Genomic DNA, 21,111 nt, shown 5'->3' with positions numbered 1-21,111 from the left:
GCTCATAGTCAGAAGACTGATTGCACGATGCGCTTCATTAAAAAAAAAAAAAAAAAAATTTTTTTTATGAAATGGGGTCGTGTCTTTTTTCTTGAGGATCTCAGGTTGTGATACACCGGGATTAATCCATTGACGTCCCATATCGAGGTTTATACATTTAATTAACTATAAATTTTTCACACTTAAGAAGAACTAATGTATAGGGCTCGATAATAATTAGTGCAGTAATGAGCAATGTTGGCCTAGTGGCTTCAGCGTGCGACTCTCATCTCTAAGGTCGTAGGTTCGACCCCGGCTGTGCACCAATGGACCTTCTTTCTATGTGCGCATTTAACATTTGGTCGAACGGTGAAGAAAAACATCGCGAGGAAACCAAAAACCCAAATCAAACCAACCCAAAAAGTCGACGGCGTGCGTCAGGCACAGGAGGCTGATCACCTACTTGTCTATTAGATTAACAAATGATCATGAAACAGATACAGAAATTGAGGCCCAGACCTAAAAAGGTAGTAGCGCCACTGATTTTTTTTTAAATATGTGCGGTCGACGTGTAGGATACGTTCACGTGCTTTAAATATCTTACAAATTCAAAAATAACAAAAGACACTTTATGAGTGAGTATGCCTTTTCTAATATGGGTGGTCCGAAAAAATATCCAGGTACAGAACCAACAGTTTCTTGCCGTTTAGAGGAGCGTATTTTTTTTTTCATCTTAAACCAACAGAAATATTCAATTTAGATAATATATAGGTATTAGGTAAGTTCATATAGTTGCAAAGTTTAAAAACATAGCATACAGCTAACCCTACTATAGTAAAATAGTTTTAAGATTGACAAACACAATCTAATTTTAGGCAAAGTTGCCTTTAAATGACAAGTGCCTAAGAAAACCCTATTGCTCGCCCTACAAAGAACCCGAAGAGCTTTCTATTCAGAAGGTATTCAGGTTCTGAGTTTCGTGAAAACTTGAAATTGCAAGACGAAATTCAGATTTAAGTTTGTGAAGTTTTTCCTGGTAATGCTGTCGATAGATATGTTCAGTTTACTGTCCAAGACAGGAATGAGATTTAATTGGAACGCTACCGTTGTATGTCTTTTGGTGTGTTAAAAAGTTAATGTCAAATCACTTATTTCAATTAGGCCTATTAAAAAGGCACGTTTGAAAGTCAAAATTTACTCTAATTGCCTCTTCCAAAAGGTAGTTTCATATGGAGAAGAATGGGCAAGAAACTCGATACTTAGATTTTTGCTTCTTTCGTTCTTTTAAAATAGTTTTTTACAATATTTTGTGTACTTTTCCTTTTCTGCACTTATATCTTTAGGGAATCAAATCTTAGTGTGATATATGTAAGTTAGTTAGATAGTTTCACCAAGTTATTTAGCTATTTACTTAAATCTTTGTATATTATAGTATGTTTGTATGTATGTTTAAATAAATATCGTATCGCATTACTCCCTCTAATTAGACTTCCGAAGGCCAAGCGCATTCATTCATTACTTTATTCAATTAGGCCTGGTTCGGCTTGGTTAATATTAATTCGCTCATTAATTCGGATGGGGCGTTAATGTTACGTGTGCGTGGTCTATTGACCGATGTTACATACATTTTTTATTAAAACCTTCATTATTACATATGTACTTAATATATGTCGCAGCCAACAAGCTTAATTAGTCGTATTAACAGCCTAGCCTTTTAAGTAAACGTCGCCGTTTAACTAACGGCCTGAAAGATGTTCAGCCAGTTGATTTAACAGCTAGGCAAATGACTTGGATCGATGACGTTTCATTACTTGCCTAGCCTATTGACTGAATTAAAATTTAATTCCACTTTCTGCCACTCTCAATCTCGAAACGAAACAGTATTGGTGACAGCTCTTCCGGGCTTGGTCAGGTCATTAAAGGAACTTCCAGCTACAAGTGTTGTGTTTTTTACTACGCCCGTTGTATCGTTAGGCGATCTCAATAATGAATTCTTGTACGCGCTTCCTAGGTTACGACATCGGTACGGATATTGAGAGAACTATAACGAACCAGCAACACTGTCGCTACATCATCATCAGCATTCGTAATTTTGGGGTATCCAGAGTTAGGGTAAAGAGTATCCAAGACTTATGTGCCTAGCTATAACCTAATTACCAACAAAAAGGTTTTAACAATGAAATAGATTATCCTACGACATAGACAGCAGAACTGCTTCATATTGTTTCTTAACACCTACAGATAATACCAATTAACTTTAATTAATAGCATAAGAATCTTTTGAAAGTAACAATCAACAAACGTAACAATAACGACCTTCTTACGTTAGTCTATTTACACATACCTCTAGAATTCCGCAATTTCTTTCACATATTCAGTGTTTTACTGCGTTATTAGCTTGCCAATACGAATGTGATTAACTTCACTTAGAACCTTATCGAACCGTAACCGACCGAAACGCGACAAGCCATGCAATTTCAAATAAGTTTCGTATTTAATAATGTACCTTTAAAACAAAAGGTACAGTATCGCTACCTTATTGTGTTTCAGTACTTCAAACCCATTCTCACGTATCTCTTTGATTTCAGGTTTTTTAATTAACCACCGATGAAGGTTCTTTGAAACCGACTTTTATTTTTAGTTTTTCTACATTTAATCGACTAATGATAACCTCGTGATTATGTCCCTTTAATATATTACATTTTGTAAATGTCTCAACATAATTTGGTAGGTATTACGAACCAGTGAACCGTCGGCCTTAGAATTCTGTTTTTGTTTCGTTAATTTATTTATATTATTCAAGAAGGTTCAGTCTTCTGTGCCTCACACGCCGCACGTACCATACGATGTTTCTCTTTACCCTATTAATAATAATAATGATACAATACACTAACAGTAAGTAATAAAAATAAAAAAACATGGTATTTATATTCAAGTTCTACTTCTTTATAAATACCATTTATAATTCTATATATTATAAATACTTCTTTATAATTACCAATTTTAAAAAAATTATAAGAGTAAATTTTTTCGATGCGCGCGCACACCGTCACAAAAAACCGACACCCTGAAGTTAGCTATAGTCAAAATTTTAGTTTTTTTAGTTATACTTCTTTTGGCGCGTTAGGAAAAATCATGAGAGTATTTTTTTCCTATTGTTAGTGTAGTTTTTTCTAAAAACGTAGAATAAGGCGAAAGATAAAATTGTTGAAAGGATTTTTATCTTGTTACGCCAAAGAAGTATAACTTCTAACACGTGTACATAAGTACACACACGTATTTTTTTATAAAATGGCAAAAGCCTACTCCAGCATTCCAAAATTTTCTATTATTTGCTATTTCCAGCCAACTTTTCTTCACCGTATAAGCGATTGTTAAGTAATGTCTGCAACTGGAGATCGAACCTACGTCCTCAGATACCTACTAGACTCGTACGCCGAAGCCACTAGGCCACACTGATCTATAATTTGGTAAACACACGACAATGCAGTTGCAATTCGATACATTTATTCAAATACCTTACGAAATGAACATAAGAAAGCGTTCAACGAAAGAATGAAACGCCAAACATTTTCTCGAGTGAGGGTTGTATTGTATTGACACCTCAATGGGTACCACTTACATACAGATGAGAGGACCTGAATGAGAGGCATCAAACGAAAGGTGTTTGCATAATTTAATCTTCCCAAAGCGGGAACACACAATATAGTTGAACAGCTTTGACAGGAAAATCACGGGGTTGTCGTGTTTTGTAAATTGCCTATAATAGGAATTCTATTTATACGTATATAATCTAAAAAAAATAACATATCTGCTCACGGGCGTTACAATAAAACCTAGAAACAAAAGAAAGCTCAATTCATTGCACATTCTTTGAGAGCATACAGCATTAAAGGTGCTTAATTAAAAAAAATATATGAAACATAATATTTAACTATAACAGTGAGTGTAGTAATAATAATGTAAATGAGAATATATTTTGTTAAATTCGAAATTATTATATATCTGGCAATAACCTTTTAATTGGCATATTAAAACCAATAAGTAGGATTGTTTTTGATTGATATATATTTTAGTATTGTTTAAAAGTATGGTGCTTTTACATTGGGAGTTCTTAAATAAGTTGACATACAGGCGTAGAAATATATTATTCTTTTATTAAAGTCAGTAAAATATTAAAGTGAAATAAAAATAATAAATAATATATAGACTCTTGGACGATTTAAGTTGGCGCCTGGTAGATAGGACCGGTGACCAAAGAGCTGGTGCTTTCCTCGCTCAACGAATAAGTATCGCAATTCAGGGAGCAGATGCTGCCAGGGTAAAGGTTTACAGCTACAGGGACCAAACTTTTTAAATTTGTTTTAATTTTCTTTTTATTAAGTTTTAATTATTTTTTTAATAATATTAAAATCATTTAAAGAAAACACTTTTTTACCGGATTGAAGTTATATATTTTCGCGTCCTCTATTTTCCCGGATTCGCGGACACCGTAAGTCATTTCTGCCAAAACCCTCTATCTTTTAGTCGATATCAACTCCGGGGAAATAAATACCGACAATACAACTTTTTCTACAGCTGTGATACTTGTTGACATTCAACACCTTTTGTCTTCAGTCACCCTGACCACACACGCTGTAAAGCACGCGAAACGTCGGATAAATTTAAAATTATGTAAAATAATTGTAAATTTATAATAATACATAACTTCAATCGGGTAAAAAAGTGTTTTCTTTAAATGTGTAAAAGTTATGTCAATAAAAGACAATACTAATATTAAAATCAGTCCGGTTTTGAGTTTATTCGTTACTAACATACAATGTTAATTTCCTCTTTATAATATAAGTATTAATATTACTATAGTTAAGTATATCATATAGTATATCATGAAGATTCTGTAGACCTCTCATTATGTAAAACTAAATGTAACTGTTCTAATGGTGTCATATAGTCTGAATGACGACTTATCTTGTCAGGATTAGTCTCTGTAACTCCAAATAGCGATATTGAAATTGGGATTAATTGATTACTTTTGGTGCACGATCGAAAGGTTGTGACATCAGCGCTACTATCTAGCGGATATTGAGAAAACTACACCGAACTTGCATACAAAAATGTCGGGCTCCGTATCTCTATAGAAAGTTACGGAGTAAGGGCTTTAATCTTGACAGTATATGCGATACTTCAAAGCAAACTTCATACAACATAAAATTGTGTTCATTATATAACACCGTAGGCGTATAGAACACAAAAAAGCCGAGAAATCAGTTATAATGAAAAAATTAATTTCATGCTTTAGCAATCAAAACAATATTCTTAGAAGTGTTTAATTTAAACATATTATAGTTAAAATTAACAGTGTTGGCCTAGTGGCTGCAGCGTGCGAGTCTCATCCCCGAGGTCGTAGGTTCGAGCCCCGGCTGTGCACCAATGGACTTTCTTTCTATGAGCGAATTTAACATGCGCTCGAACGGTGAAGGAAAACATCGTGAGGAAACCGGCTTGCCTTTGACCCAAAAAGTCGACGAATAACAAACGTAACGATCAATCGATAAACGATCATGTAACAGATACAGAAATCTGAGGCCCAGACCTAAAAAGGTTGTAGCGCCATTGATTAACAGTTAAAATTAAAATATTCTATGCGTAAATGCATAGTAAATTAACCGAAATGAAAATTATTCCTGTATATGTACACCCCAAGCCTTAACATAACATCATTTGTTTCTAAATGAACCTACGTTTGTCCCCTTTTTGTTAAACACGTACAATGCGTGAGAATTGTATGGCGCGTGCGTATAATGTATTATTTTTAGAGCGGGCTGCACTCAGCTGGGCAAGAGTTTAGAATTGTATCATAAAGCAAGATTGACGTCAATGTTATTCACCTGAGATTAAACTAGAGGAAAATTCCTGTTTGATTATTATATTATCACAGAAATTACATTCCATTTGACCTTTTAGAAGAACGCGTTTTGGCCAGAACTCACCGATATTCAGATTGAGCATTTTGCCCTGCGATTCTGTAACTCACTTTTCGAACTCACACAGCGGTTTTCGCATCGGCGGTCGCTCTTAAATCAGTCGTGAAGCAGTCATTTTACGATTTGGCATTCTGATAAACAATAAACTACAAGGAGGGACCTTATTAACGAGCTAGGTAACACTTTGAAATCAAATTTCCTTTAGTTTTTATAATTGTTTCTTTATCTCTTTACGTGTTGTTATGTAAGTGTCAAGCACTTATTGTTTATGACATTAAATATTGTATTTTGTCGCTGTAGAATGATGTCGTATGTCCAGAGAACGAAACATTACAGGAAACGAAAAAATGTTTTATTTCGTCAATAATATTGTGAGTTTTTGTCTATAGTTTGAGATGGTAAAAAGGACTTATTAAAAAAATAAATAAGTCCTTAGTTCATGACCATACCAGTAAAATGACATAAGAGTCTAGAATAAAAAATAAATGGTTTAAAAACCAAAATTTTGTCGTACAAAATGTTTGTAAGCTACTGCAACTCATCGTACTACACTACGCTCTCCCTTCTATCGGTAGCTCGTGTCTCACAGTCGTGGTCAGCAAGGAACCATCTGGAGCTAACAATCTGTTTCCACCTGTTTCTGTCCAGCGCCTCTCTTATTAAAGTGTATAGTTTTGAGGACGATGAGTCTTTCACTTGAACTGTCCATCTGGTTGGTGAACGGCCACGTGATCTTTTGCCTTGTTATAACCACGATCAGTATCTCCAAGTTCACATCGCCTCTGCGCATTGTATGGCCGAAATATGAAATATTTTTTTTATAGCTCAGGGCGCAAACGGGTAGAAGGCTCACTTGATGTTAAGTGATACCGCCGCTCATGGACACTCTCAATGCCAGAGGGCTCGCGAGTGCGTTGCTGGCTTTTTAAGAATTGGTAAAATTCGTTGTCGGTATGGTAGAAAGGCAAATCCGTATGCGGAGTTAGGTCCAGATAAATACTACACCTTAATTATAATAGAAAAAGGAATATTTTGAGGAAAAAGCGCCTATAAATTTTTTCGTCCGACTCTTCCTGTAATCGATCCCCGGCTGTGACCAATGGACTTTCTTTCTATGTGTGCATTTAACATTCGCTCAAACGGTGAAGGAAAATATAATATAACATGAGGAAACCGGCTTAGCTTAGACCGACCGATGAAAAAAGCGTGTGTCAGGCACAGGAAGCTGATGATCTACTTTCCTATTAGAAAAAAATCCAGAAGAGGAGAAGCCAGTCTTAATCTTGCATATATACCTCTTCAACAATCATCCATATAAAATTCGATACTAAAATTTCGTTTGATTATACAAATACTCTCCAACGAATGAGCTACTGTGAAAATATTGATTCTCCATAGAACTCATTACATTGATTTTATGTGTGAGTGCATTGAACCAAACTAATTATACTCGCACCTACATTTTCCTTATAACTGTGACTTTGCTATCGTTTAATTGATTTATGAATTTCATATTGTTATTTGTTATCAACGGACGAGCTTTCATTTTTCGAGGCAGGTGTTTCAGGACGTTTTCTCTATATTGTCACTAGATCTGGAGATCTGAGAAGTAAGAGATCACCCAATCGCTGAGGCTTGCGGAAGAGAGGGAGTGGAGGAAATGGTCAGTGACTCTAACACGACCTATAGAAATGAAGAGCGCGAGTTTCAAAACCTATATAGATTGACGACTCATTGGTCTAGTGGTTAGTACCCCTGACTGCGAATCCATGGGTCCCGGGTTCGATCCCAGGCTGAGACGAACATCGATGTGATGAGCATTTGGTGTTGTGCTTAGGTCTTGGGTGTTTAAATATGTATTTATATGTCTATCTATCTATAATATGTATGTATATCCGTTGCCTAGTACCCATAACACAAGCTTCACCAGCTTAGCATGGGACTAGGTCAATTGGTGTGAATTGTCTATTAAAAAAAAAAAGATTAACTTGATATAACTCTTACTGATAATTATTTAGATTAACAATATGAAAAAGTAAATAAAATAAGGATGCGAATGGACAGTGTTACTGTTTCTTTCAGACAAAGCAGACTCTGATTTTATATAATAAATATAAAAAATAGATGTTAAACAATTTTAGTGGTACTTTCTTAGTTGATCATTAAAAGAATTGTCAGCGTATGCAGCACAATTACAGGTAGAGGATTTTACAACTAAATGGTACTTCGGCTCAAATATAAGAGTCGTTCCCCCAATTTCGATTTGGTGCCCTTTATCTTTTATTTACCTATTTTCATTTAGGAATCAATTTATTATTACAAAATGTGCATTTGAATAAATTATTAATTTACTTAACTATTAAACAAAAACCTTTTTTTAATAAAAGTTTTGATTTGGATTGATCGGTACTAATAACAATAATAGTATCTAGGAGTGAATGTTACCAAGTTTACAATTTAATAAAAATATTTTAATTTATAATGGATGACTTCTAACCCAAAGCGGGCTTGTGGTGATGAAAATGAAAGAAAATTTGATGATTGCAGAAGACCTTAATTAGAACTAACTACTATTTAGACTTTAAAGCAACAACTCATGTCTACGAGTATTCGTCATATTCGCACTCATTGACAATTAACACCTGTCACTTGACATTGACATATTCGTTTAGAAATATTTCAACATCTGCCATGATAACTTAATCAAGGGGGGCCTCATAGCCTAGCGGTCTTATTAAGAGGCAGCTAGGTGAGGGGTACCGGGTTCGATTCCCGGTTCGAGGGCAAGTTTTAATTTAATTTAAATTTGTTCTCGGCCTTTGGGAGGGTTGTGCGGTACCGGGCGAGCCTTTACCGTACATGGAGGACATGGTCGAATTTCTAAGGCAAAAAGCACGAATTATAAAAATCTCATACTTGATGCTGGCTAATGCACAAACCGTGACAGAGCCATAAAAAAAACTTAATCAAGACATAAAAATAGCCTTCGAATTCCGGAAACAAATCCGTGTTAAACGCACTAAATAAACGTGTGTTACGCTACACACGCTTTTAAATGCTATTATTACCTCGTAGTGTAAACATTTCATAACTCGCGATACAGTTTGAAGCATTTTGAATTGTGGTATCTGAATGTTTTGACACATGGCAGTTCAGTTAATGTTAATTAGCAGTCAATTGATTCACAGATTATATTCCATTTTCAGTGAAAACAGTTACTAAATACGGTATCGTGTTATTATTAAATGAATTTGTAGATAGCCATATGAAATATAAGTATGTATACTAAGATCGTGCGATCTTTTTAAATGCGCAATTACAACTTGCCAACATTAAAAAAGGCTACTTCCAACATAAGATCTAGTTTCATGAGCTGTCAATCTATTAATTCTGTGTGATGTTTGGCATATTTGACAGCGCTCAAGACAAGATTGTGACTAGTGATATGGATTAGAATAATCATAGATCTAAAGATCGACGTCAGATGCACAGACTACTGATTTACTAAAACAAATTAAAAATAAAATAGACATGTAATATGTAGACGGGATATCCGATATATTTATATACGACTCCTTTAAGTTCATAGAATTTCGACAACTCAACAAATATAATACTATATATAGTATGAGACAATTTCATATTTTATAATAAGACATTATTTCCGTTATGTATTTACAATCGTTTTAACCAACATAGTAATAATAATAATTAAAAATTATAAATAGAATAACACAACAAATTTAAAAAGTTTAGTCCCTTTGGCAGTGTACCTTTAACGCGGGCAGCATTTCCTCGCTGTGTGATACTTATTCGTCGAGCAAGGAAAGCTCCAAGAGACCTGTTCTGGGGTCACCGGTAGTATCTACCAGGTGCCAACTTAAATCATTCATTAGCGCCTGTGTACTTGGACCAAGAGTCTCCGCTAATAGTTAATTTATAGATAAAAAACATGGATCCCTGGTTCCGAATTGTATTTCACGAGCCAGTGTCAAGCAGTTACATTGGTGTCAATAAAATAATAATAGAATCATGTTATTATAAATAATAAAGCAATGTTTATCCTTATTCTTCGCTATCAGCCCGTATATGCAAAGCTTATGTTACGCATCAACGCTTGGAGCACTGAAGCGATTTAAACATATTACTCTTTCCTTGCATATCCTAGAACGACTATAATAATTTACGTTTAAATGACTTACGTTTAAACTTCTTATGACATGATTAATACAAATCGACGTTTCGAGTGCTTTAGCAATCATAGTTTTGTTTATACCCTTTGGCGATAGACAAGGTGATATTTGAATGGTACTCGTTAACCAAAGACAATAGCAAAGACAACTGTATTGTCATTGACAAAATTGAATCCACAGATCTAATCAGAGACTAAAAAGGTCTATTTTGCACCGACACGACTTGGAGTTTCTCGAGAGGAAATGGCCGTACCTGGCGACGTCGCTTAATTTAATATCCGATTGCAATATAATGCAAGCATACGTGATTTAAATAACTAAAAATAAAAATAGCCTCATTCGAATACTATAATAAAGATTACATTAATCCTGCCCGATGTCCTGTTCTATAAAAAAAAAGTTTATGTTATTATTGTATTTAATAAAAGTACACGACCTCCGACGGAGTGAAAGCCTCCTTCAAACTCTTCCATTTGACACTCATCTTCACTAGCATTTCCAATCTTTTCAAATGATCTTCTTTATTTCATCTTTCCAGGTTTCTGGTAGGCGTACTCTCTATTTTCTTTCTACTAGGCTACTCCAAGTACAGGTCTTTGTGAACCATCTATCATCTACAACACAGGCAATGTGACCGGCCCATTTTCACCTTAACTTTTTTAATGTTTACCGACGTCTGTTATTGGGCTTCGTATTATACTGTCCATTATTTGTCTTTAATTGTCCCAAGTTCCTTATTTTAATTCTATTTGAAAATAGAATATAGTTTTCAAAGAAAAAATTAGATTAGATTGGAATGCGGGCCAGAGACAATTCTAGTTTTTTTATTTTCACCAATAGATGGCGTGGTTACAGAAAAAGTTAACTATAATTCACTCTGGTTTTATGTAAAATAACTGAGGTTGCAAAATCTTGCCAAAATACATGAAATCCTCGAAGGATTGTTAAAGAAGTTCTATTGGTACATATTATTTAAGATTGCAATTTAAGTAATAACATATAATGTTAATTGTTAAGAGAACGTAGTAAAGAATTCAAGTATATTGCGAAATTCTTGCACGCAACAATTACACAGAAAATGTTCTTGGAAAATTTGTATTTAATAGCTAAAGTCCGTATATTTAAAGTAAAATGTAGCTCATACAATTCCTTAGGAAATTTGACGTTTATACACAAGTTAAATAAATTTAGTCATGTTTTTGTATAAGACTAATTCTTCTTGAATCCTCCGTAGAAGAATATATCTGGTAACACCATCAAATTTGATGGCTTTGAAGAGTTATGTTAAAAGAGCTTTATTCTCAAGAAATAAATATTTTAATATGATAACTAATAATTTCACGACGCCATTGGACAGGTTTTATTATCTTTTATTCAGTCTTAGGCTTAAAGTGTGTGCGTTCTCTTAATATCAAATACAATAATATTGCGAAATTTTTGCCCATTAAATAAATGCATATTCAACACACAAACAGAAATATACAGTGAACAATTTAAACCAACACCACTCAAAATATGTGATGTTTTTAACTACCGTCACGGAGATAAATCAATGAAATAACTCATTAAAGTAACCATGAGTACCACGAATTTGATTTGATAAAGAATAAAAGCAAATTAAATATTAATTTTTATTTCTACAACTTAAATTATGCCCAATTTGAGCATCATAAATTCTAACAATACATATATTAACACGCACTGCTAAAATTGATAACCCTGTTTGTTGAAGACAAGGTTAAAAATATATGGAACTAGCTATCCATGGCCTTCGTCTGGATTTATGCCGTTGCTGACTTTGTAGTCCATCTCTTTTCTCTAGAACTCAATCATATTTCTCATCGATTAGGCAGAGTTTGAAATAGTTTTTTTTTCGACTCGCGGTTCGACAAGTACAAATATCGTGGATATTAGTAAAAGAAAAAAATGCTACCAGCGTTAAAGGTACACTGCCACGGGGACCAAACTTTTTAAATTTGTTTTGATTTTGATTTTAATTATTTCTATTATTACTTTGTAGGTTAAGAAAATTGTTAATACCTGTGTACTTGATTGTAAAAAAACAATTATTTTTGGTAAAATAATTTCCAAAATCGATTTATTACACCCTACCTTACAAACTATACCATTTTGTTAATTAATTCCTTTATACATATAAAATAAATATCCAATTATACTTTTAAAGTCTCTATTAAAGTGCCGATATTTTCATCTTTTGATCTATAAATTTTGTAATGTCTAGCAGTTGTACCATGAGACTAAAATCCAAATTTGTAAGTCGCATTTTATATGTAAAACTTATTTTGCTTCAGAGAATATCGGATGTAGACTGTCATACTGTCAATAGGCAAGTGGGGTAGGCTTTTATCTAGATTGTAGGGTACCTACAAGGCCGACAGCATCGTGCCAATGCAAGATTATTTACATAGCGGTAAATAAAACGAGGAATTTAGATTTACATATATCGTAGCTTTTCCCCAACGACTGGCGCTACGTTTTAGGTAGGGCTTCTAAACTGTGTACATATTGTGATCCCATTTTTTCTATAAGTCAAGTGATCAGCCTACTGTGCCTGACACGCTCGTTTTCCTTCACCTAACGCTAGCGTTAAATGCGCACACAGACAGAAAGTTCATTGAGGCGGGGTTCAAACCTACAACATCATGTCATGCTGAAGCCACTAGGCCAACACTGCTTAGTAGCTTTTCAAGCTTTCCTCAAATTGCTTTTTTACATTTTACACCACTATGTGGAACCAGCTACCTACTGAAGTATTTCCGAACCAATTCGACTTAAGGTCCTACAAGAAAAGAACCAACTCTTAAAAGGCCGGCAACGCACTGGCGAGTCTTCTTGCGATGCAAGTGTGCGAGGGGTATCACTTAATATCGTGAGCCTCCTAACCGTTTGTTATATAGAAGAAGCGTTAGAAGTTTTACTTCTTTGGAGTAACAAGAAAACCTTTTTAATTTTTTTATCTTCCGCTTTTATTCTACGTTTGTAAAAAAACGACGTTAACAATATAAAAAAGTTATTTAATACATTGAAAGTTTTATTATAACGCACTAGCAAACTCGGCGAACTCCGTTTCGCCACCAGATGGCTTCGTTTTATGTAACATTTCGTTTGGTGATCCCGCTTTTCTGTTGATATTTTTCCTGATTTTCCTGATTCCTGAGCCCGAGACCTTTCCAACGAATGCAAAACCGTGGAAATCGGTTCGTGCGTTCTGGAGTTATAGCGTCAGGAAGGAAAACCCGACTTATTTTTATATAGTAGATTATCTAGTTAAATAAAGTTTATTTAAATATCACAAAAAAAATATATTTCTACATAATTTAAGAAATGGACATTTTTTTTTAAATAATAACTATGCTAACTTCAGGGTGTCGGTTTTTTGTGACGGTGTCAGTTTTTTGTGACGGTGTGCGGTGTCGGTTTTTTGTGACAGTGAGCGGGTGTCGGTTTTTTGTGACGGACACATCGTAAAAATATACTATCATCATTTTTCCCTAACGCGTAAAAGAAGTATAACTTCAAAAAACCATTTGGAACTACTGTTTCCTTTGCCATTGTCAAATATAAAAAGCGAATTCATTCCCACTATTATTCATTCGGAATTAAGAACAGACACCATAATATATTAGTTGAATGGAACATCTGACGTTTCTGTATGTAATCCTATTTTATACCGTTAATCCTTGAATCAAACAGCTGCATTTCCATGTTTTGCTATATATGTGACATTTATGAAATTCATTTGACTATAAACGTAGAATATATTATTTTTCATCAACATAGTCAAAATAACTTTATTCATATAAATAAACAAGTACACTTATGAACGTCAGAAAGGAAGTTAAATAAGTTCTAAATTTACATTTGCTACCAGTTCGCGAGAGCGTAGAGCGGGCAAGAAGAACTGGCAAGAAAATCTCCGCCACTCTTTAAGCGCTCAGTTTTGAGTCATACAAATTGTTTGAACTGGAGCAAAGCAGTCCCAACGATTAGGATCATTTAAATATTCGTCAAATTTATAAAAAGCTTTATTGATTAATCATCATTTTAACTTAAGAGTTAAAATAATAATGAGAATGAAGATGATGAGAAAAAAACTTTTTAACCGGATTAAAGTTATGTATTATTATAAATTTACAATTATTTAACATAATTTTAAATTTATCCGACGTTTCGCGTGCTTTACAGCGTGTGTGGTCACGGTGACTGAAGACAAAAGGTGTTGGATGTCAAAAAGTATCACAGCTGTAGAGAAAGTTGCATTATCTGTATTTATTTCCCCGGAGTTGGTATCGACTAAAAGATGGTTTTGGCAAAAATGGCTCACGGTGTCCTCTAGTTTATAATAATAGGTACATAACTTTAATCCGGTTAAAAAGTTTTTTCTTTAAATGTGTAAAGGTTATGTCAATCAAAGACAATACTATCTTAACTCTTATACACGATTATCATGTCATCAGCTATTCGAAATATTCAAAGTTATGACCAAAGCAGCGGTGCTTTCCCTGAGGTCGTTCGTTCCAACCCCGGCTTAAGCACCGATTGAATTAACTTTCTGTACGCGTTGTTAAGAACAGCTTGTACGGTAAACGAAAATGTTGTGGCGAAGCAGGCTTTAGATAAAAATAATCTACATTACGATATCAATGCTAGAAAGTTTTCTAGTGGCGCATGACTTGGTTGAAAAATCTTAGACAATGGATTGGTCAAAGCACGAAGTCATTGTTGAGTCAGAGTTGTCAAAAGATGTGTAAGATTTGGACACCCTTTTAAGTAAAAAAATACCTGTGTCATACTTCCCACCTCTTCCAGAACAAACTTATATTATACTAAATTGACTACAATTAATTGAATTACATCTTTTATTTTTGGAACGAAGTTCCTTATCGCGCGTTGTGAAAGGGGGCTAGACGGAAAAAATTCTTACGAAAAGTTGTCACGACACTTTTTTTGCTATTTGCTATTGTAATACACCGGTTCTCGTCCGATCACGGAGGTTAAGTAACGTCGGGCGAGGTCAGTACTTGGATGGGTGACCGCCTGAGAACACCTCGTGATATTGGCTTTTTTTTCGTCGTAAGTTTGGTGTCGAGAAAATCTATCATACTGTTATGATACCAATTAACATATAAATTAATCGAAAGGAATTTCGTTCCATCCGGGTGTCCCTTGACACCTCTAAAGTTTTTTTATTATTATGGTCGCCAACCAACGGAGATGGCACTAAGAGAAGAAGAGAAACGCTTTTAGTTTTTAGCTTATATTTTATCCCAAAATATCATGTATAAAGACTGATACTTAAAACCAAACATACCATTCAATAAATTCATAATATCGCCACAGCACAAACGCGAACAAAAGACCTATAGAATATGAGTAGCAATATTGGAACGTGTCAACACTAACGAATGCGATACTGAGTGCTACGAAAATGAAAAAAAAACACGTATCGTGGTTATTAAAAAAGTACCGCAGCTTTAGACAATGATAATCTTGAAGCATTAATACCTATCATAATACGAAATTCCACCCGTATCACCTCGACGTCCGTCGTTCCACAACTAAGCGTTTTTTAAGGCAGTTTTTGCGGCGCACCACCACTATGCGGAACAACTGAAGTATTTCCGAACAGGACTTAGGGTCCTTCAAGAGAAGAGCGTCCCAATTATTAAAAAGCCGGCAACGCACTCACGAGCCCTTTGGCATTGTGAGTGTCCATGTACTGCGGTATCACTTAACATCAGATGAGCCTCCTACCCGTTTACCTCCTGTTCTAATAAAAAAACCTTACAAATTGATCCTTAGACAGCTCTTGTTTTTTTTAATAGGTAATCAGCCTAACATAACTTTTTTTTCAAAGACAATCACTTTCCTCAGAATATTTATGTTCATCGTACTGGCAACTGTTAATTAGGGACTTTGAAAGAAAAAAACATTGGTAACAAACGCACTAAAAGCGCTGAAATAAGCATACACAATACACATGTATGAAAATATAACTATTGTTTGTTTAGAAATAACTTCAACTTTCGAATCATTAAATTAGTATTAGATATTTCATGCTCATAATATCACATTTTTATTTATTTTCACATCACCTCTTTTTAAGTAAATTTGAATAACGGAATGCTCGTATAGGCAGCGCACGCGAGCTGCAAGAAAACTATTATAAAATTTATAAAGACGCAGAACCTGGATTATGTATCTATAGCAATTAGGATCTCGACTCCTTGTACTCCAAGGTCACTCTCAGTTGTTACGTTAATAAAACTTCATCAATATTGCATACAAAAACATCGGAATTAATCACCATCGCTATTAAAGTTATAGAGTAAGTTTCAAAGCTAGTTCCCACGCATTTCTATTTCGAAGATACTCATTCAAAATATTTTATAGATATTCATGTGAAAAGTAATTGCGTCACCCACACTATATTCAACAAAAGACCCTTATATATCTCTATAGTTAGATTTCCATACCTTAAATTAGATTTCAATTTACATACAGAAAAGCATAATTTTCCAGTAACACAATATCCAATTAGCAAATAAATTTGCAATATGTTTTAAGCTTTTGCTAATTCATATTACGTGTACAAGAATATAAAAAATAGAATTTATCTGGTATTTTGTTCATATTTTTATATCTAATTCTTAGAGTGAGATAATCTAGCCGTGATATAAACGCCCTTACTAATGAAAACAAAGTTAGTGTTTTAACTGGAGAATCATTCTCTTTCTGTCAAATTATCAGTGTTATAACTGAAAAACTCTTTCTCTTCCTGTCAAATTATATTTACACTGTGATGAGAAGAGACAGTTGTATACTGTGGGTAAAACGGTGCAATTAAATTCATTTATTTTTTATGAATAAGGAGGGGGAAACAATTCATTTGTATAACAGAACGATGACAATTGAGATAATCTAATCAGCGCTCCGTGGGCGAATTAGGAACTAAACTTCCTACTGAGTGTACTTATGTAGGCGCGTAAGAAGTTATACTTCTTTGGCATTATTAAAAATAGTTTTTGATTGCATGCAAATGATTAATTACAATTAAACAATCAAAGACTGGAAAAGGAGTCATTATAGTCAATAAAGTTCAGTTTACATTTGAAAAATTAAATAAATAAATATTTATTATTATTCTCTTACATTTAATTATGTCCAATGCCGTAGCATCTTCCGTGGGCAACTTCATTCTGTTAATTTTGTGTCACGGTGCGCGCGCATCGTAGAATTTCACTCTCATCAATTTTTCATAACGCGTCTAAAGAAGTATAACTTCAAAAACAAAATCACTGGTTAAGGTTCGAATAGTTTCTGTATATTGAAACAAGACATCTGTAAGGACTCTTACTTATATTTATAAATCGTCTTGAGCGCTTTTCAGCAATTGAGGTCAATCTTTACATAATCTTGAATATCCAGTACCCGCGTAAACTAAACAATACTGTTTCTGTAGTAAACTATACCAAATCTCCGTGACGCCGTAGAGCTAATGTCAATGTCAATGTCTTGGTTGTGACAGCTTAATGCTGACTTGTTTTTTTTTATTAAAGTTACTAGCTGACCTGGCTAACTTCGTTCCGCCCTACAACCTTATAATATCGTTGTTACTTTAATTTAACTTGTTTTAGGATTTCATTAATGTTAAGTATTACATTAATACAACTTTTTTGCAAATACAGAAATGTTTTATTGCTTGCCATTGCGAAAGAAGAATGGCAGTTTTACACATAAGGCATCTTCTCTCTAGCGTAATATGGCGATACTGCATGTTAAGCACTTTCTGATATCCAACATCTTTTGATCAGGATCAAAGCATGGTTATGCATCTCCTCATTCACCTCAAGATCGGAATTTCTTGAACTGACACGAATTCGACGTAAAATGATGCGTAGTTTTGTCAACAGATGGCACCATATGGTTTTTGCATTCGTAAAATTAATTTATTTATTTATTGTTATTCGATAACTTATCCGATATTTTATTGCTTATTCTGCTATTCGGGACGGAAACAAATCCAACAAATCAAAAATCATGGCAATCGGTACAGCCGTTCTCGAGTTATAAGTGTTGTAACAAACACGACTTTCTTTTATATATATAGATTTAGTATTGCCTTTTCTTCTTTATGTTGCTATGGTCTTGATTTTTTCTGTCTTTTAAAAAAAATATCTATATCCTTTATAAGTTTTCGTTGTTCAAGTATTCGTATTAATGCAATATGTAATGTTCGATTTGGTATCATTGCTCCATACAATTTATATGATTTACTCAATGCAATCTAATCAAACACAAAGAAGACTGGACTAATTCGAGTAGTTTTTATTCATTGCCTGAACTCTGAGGAAGGCTTTAAGGCGAGACAAATTTGAAAAATATGTTTAAAAAATGTAATACTTAGGTTTTTAATCCTGATAAGCGAATAGTCTCTTTGGGAAGCATAACTGATAGCAAGATGTTCCATATTATGTTGATATGTAGCTTCTATAAAGGAAGGCTAAGTAAAAAAATCATATTAAGGCGAAAGGAAGTTCGCGGGAGCAGCCCATTTCATAATAAGTATCTAAATGTTATCTTCTATTCGAACGTTGCAAGTGTTCCATATAATGTATAACATTAACTATTTGATTTTTTTTTCGTTCTAAAGACTATATAAATGTTTGGACTATACCCGGAATAAATGTAGCCTTTGGTCAAATTATGTATTAAAACCATGGGTGCCGATTTTAGTATAGTATTGTTCTTGATTTTTATCTATTCCATGATGTTTGGGTAAATATGTCATTTTCAGAAATCACTTATCATGTTTACTGACCGACGTAGGAACTTAATAGAATCAAAACTTGACGACTCATTGGTCTAGTGGTTAGTACCCCTGACTGCGAATCCATCGTCCCAGGTTCGATCCCCGGCTGAGACGAACATCGATGTGATGAGCATTTGGTGTTGTGCTTAGGTCTTGGGTGTTTAAATATGTATTTATAGGTCTATCTATCTATCTATAGTACCCATAACACAAGCTTCACCAGCTTAGCATGGGACTAGGTCAATTGGTGTGAGTTGTCTTTAAAAAAAAATATTGGTTGTTTGTAAAGTAGGTTTACGATCGAGATGTTTACGTGATAACGTCTTATTGGTGATATAAGTTTTTGGGAAGTAAGGAATTAATGAAGATAACAATTTTATCAAATTTTTAATTACATCTATCGTTTTATTCACACTTTTGATGATAAATTTCGGGTGTAAAATGACAAGTTTACTTATTCGACTATGATATACATTTTTCTTCATACATTCACGGAATGACTGGCAGCGCTCGAGATGAGACGGGAGATCGGTCCGTCTCTCTCTCGTTATACCTGCGATCGCGCTCGTGAGGTTTTGGTGTGACACAAGTTTCTGAACATGTCACCCGACTAAAACGATTTTAAAGACGTTATCACGTCAAAAAAAGACATTTTTATACCTTAACACTTGATTTATATTAAAACAAAGCATTAAGATTTTCTCGTAGAATATACAGTATAAAGTCTTTGCGTTCACTCGACTGCAAAAGGATAGGCAGGCGTGTCGGGTGACAGTTTTGAAATTTCATTTCTGTTTATAAAGATTATATAAAAGGAGTTCTTTAATACAATTCATAAGAAGTGTAATGAATGGTTACCTTTGACCAGGTAAAAGAATGTGTACTATGTTTGTGTGTCCGATTTTACAATCGATTTCTAATTAAAATTTTATTTCGTCAATGTTGGATTAAATAAATTGTAAAAGAAAGCTTATTACACGATTAAAGATTATATATAGAATATACCGATTCCGTAAAAGTGTAATTTAAATCTGTAACAATCGCTCAAATAAAAGTTACTATACCAATTTCTTAGAATTTTTAAGTAATTTTTTTACGATAAACTAAAAGGCTTTGATTGATCTGATGATATATTTGTGTAATGTTACTACAACAATTCCGTAAGGTAATTAAAATGTTTATATATTCTTAAAATCACTTTTAAGTAATTTCCTAAGTACCTAAATATTTATAACAATGAATTATTATGTATGTAACTAATAAAATTAGTTGTCGTTACACCTAAATTTGATAGATAAGATATTTTATTTTAATTACACATTTTGATAATTTCCATGAATCTTCCAGTTGCAATAAAAAAGTAAACCACAATTAAATATGATTAACAACAATATTGGCGTGATAGCAGTGGCTTTTAAAAAGAACATAATAAATACAAATACAATTTAACACTTACCAATGCAGAAAGAACACTGCACTTTCAAAACATTCGACAACGGTCACCCGGCGGCAGCGGCCGCGTGGTGACCGCCACACATTATACCCGAAAAAATACACCACTTTAATGTCTCAATCAAAACTATATTAACTTATCAAATACAAAAATATTTAAACAGTACGCGACGGAAATTCACGCGGAACGGAAATAAGTTCTTTCCAACGAGCGAGCTTTCACGAGGCCGAGCTCGACTGGCGCGCTTTGGGCGGGCGGCCGCGCCCCTTCCCTCCACCCCTCCACTGCCTTCGAATTTTTCGCATTCTTTCACACATTTTAAACGCTGTTTGAAGTGTTTATCGCAGCTTGAGCGACGCTGTTGACGTCTATCTAATCGCCGTCACCAACTTAGCATAATGCAAATTGTTCGAGCATTAATACCAAAATTGCCTGTGGATATTTTGGCTTTTGCTGCTATTTTAGTACGATATTGGCTCGTCTTTATCATAAATTCATAGGCGATCTTTAGAGTATAACTAGAGAAACAATTGACGTCACAAGCTAATAAACGTTAAATCAAAGTTTTGATGTATTGAATTAATAGTGTAAACATAGGACGTTGTGTTCTAAATCATAGCACAACAAATTTGAAAAAAGCAAATCTTAAACCCTTTATCTAGACTTTAC

The 21,111-nt window shown here is 34.1% G+C and overlaps 1 protein-coding gene across 4 annotated transcripts in view; it reads right to left on the bottom strand.

Moving 5' to 3' along the window:
• The window catches only part of LOC125061266 (eye-specific diacylglycerol kinase), a 189,996-nt gene extending 169,340 nt beyond the window's left edge, over nucleotides 1-20,656 (bottom strand). For 3 of the 4 annotated variants that reach the window (XM_047666610.1, XM_047666613.1, XM_047666612.1), the window contains exon 1: nucleotides 20,446-20,656. The gene's annotated coding sequence lies outside the window, so the exon portion shown is untranslated. The remainder of the gene's footprint in view (nucleotides 1-20,445) is intronic. The other variant, XM_047666611.1, reaches the window with a different exon arrangement.
• Nucleotides 20,657-21,111: the final 455 nt, after the last annotated feature.

The sequence above is a fragment of the Pieris napi genome, chromosome 23, assembly GCF_905475465.1.
Source record: "Pieris napi chromosome 23, ilPieNapi1.2, whole genome shotgun sequence".
Classification (NCBI taxonomy): Eukaryota; Metazoa; Arthropoda; class Insecta; order Lepidoptera; family Pieridae; genus Pieris; species Pieris napi.
The sequence above is the reverse complement of the archived record's forward strand: the minus strand, read 5'-3'. Positions and strand labels throughout refer to the sequence as shown.